Below are 2,073 nucleotides of genomic sequence, written 5' to 3'. Positions count from 1 at the left end.
AGGTTAATTAATTGGGGCTGGGAACCCCATTGCCAGCTCTTTTTGCAAAATTATTGGATAAGCGGATGAAGCCACTAGTCCATTGGTGAAAGTTGCCCAACAAGATTGAAAGATACAACACCACATACTTCCTCATGAGCTATAAAACATTGACACAAATAAGGGATGATAAATTTTGAATTGTTTAAAGATAGCACTCAAGCAATTTACTTTGGAATGGCAGAAAATACCATGTAGTAGGTAGGTATGGTGGACACAAATGGCATAGTTATTGGCTCAAGGATTTGGATTCACGAGAAGTATTCCCTCTCAATACAACGCTTAGGCTAGCAAGGTTATTTGAAGCAAACACAAGTATGAACCGGTACAGCAAAACTCACATAAGAACATATTGCAAGCATTATAAAACTCTACACCGTCCTCCTTGTTGCTCAAACCCTTACCAGAAAATATCTAGACTTTAGAGAGACCAATCATGCAAACGAAATTTTAGCAAGCTCTATGTATTTTTTCACTAATAGGTGCAAAGTATATGATGCAAGAGCTTAAACATGATCTATATGAGCACAAAAATTGCCAAGTATCACATTATTCAAGACATTATATCAATTACCACATGTAGCATTTTCTGTTTCCAACCATGTAAAAATTAACGAAGCAGTTTCAACCTTCGCCATGAACATTAAGAATAAAGCTAAGAACATATGTGTTCATATGCAACAGCAGAGCGTGTCTCTCTCCCACACAATGAATGCTAGGATCCAAATTATTCAAACAAAACAAAAACAAAAGCATACAGACGCTCCAAGTAAAGCACATAAGATGTGACGGAATAAAAATATAGTTTCACTAGAGGAACCTGATAATTTGTCGATGAAGAAGGGGATGCCTTGGGCATCCCCAAGCTTAGATGCTTGAGTCTTCTTGAAATATGCAGGGATGAACCACGGGGGCATCCCCAAGCTTAGAGCTTTCACTCTCCTTGATCATATTGTATCATCCTCCTCTCTTGATCCTTGAAAACTTCCTCCACACCAAACTCAAAACAAACTCATTAGAGGGTTAGTGCATAATCAAAAATTCACATGTTTAGAGGTGACATAATCATTCTTAACACTTCTGGACATTGCACAAAGCTACTGAAAGTTAATGGAATAAAGAAATCCATCAAACATAGCAAAACAGGCAATGCGAAATAAAAGGCAGAATCTGTCAAAACAGAACAGTCTGTAAAGACAAATTTTTCTGGGGCACTAGACTTGCTCAAATGAAAATGCTCAAATTGAATGAAAGTTGCGTACATATCTGAGGATTACTCACGTAAATTGGCAGATTTTTCTGAGTTATCTACAGAGAATACTACTCAAATTCGTGACAGCAAGAAATCTGTTTCTGCATAGTAATCCAAATCTAGTATGAACCTTACTATCAAAGACTTTACTTGGCACAACAATGCAACAAAATAAAGATAAGGAGAGGTTGCTACAGTAGTAACAACTTCCAGGACACAACAAAACAGTAGAAAAATAAAGACATGGGTTATCTCCCAAGAAGTGCTTTCTTTATAGCCATTAAGATGAGCTCAACAATTTTAATGATGCACTCGCAAGAAATAAGAGTTGAAGCAAAAGAGAGCATCAAAAAGCAAATTCAAAACACATTTAAGTCTAACCCACTTCCTATGAAAAGGAATCTTGTACACAAATAAATTTATGAGGAGCAAAGTGACAAGCATAGGAAGATAAAACACGAGTAACTTCAAGATTCTCAACATAAAGAGGGGAAACTTAATATTATTAAGATGCATATATCCATGTTTCCCTCTCTCATAATAACTTTCAGTAGTATCATGAGCAAACTCAACAATATAACTATCACATAAAGCATTCATATCATGAGTCTCATGCATAAAATAATTACTACTCCCAACATAAGCATAGTCATTCTTATTAATTGTAGTGGGAGCAAATTCAACAAAGTAGCTATCATTATCACCATAATCATCAAATGTAGGAGGCATAGTATAATCATAATAAACTTTATCCTCAATAGTAGGTGGCACCAAAATACCAC

Source organism: Lolium perenne, chromosome 6 (genome assembly GCF_019359855.2).
Source record: "Lolium perenne isolate Kyuss_39 chromosome 6, Kyuss_2.0, whole genome shotgun sequence".
In the NCBI taxonomy this organism is placed as follows: Eukaryota; Viridiplantae; Streptophyta; class Magnoliopsida; order Poales; family Poaceae; genus Lolium; species Lolium perenne.
The sequence above is the reverse complement of the archived record's forward strand: the minus strand, read 5'-3'. Positions refer to the sequence as shown.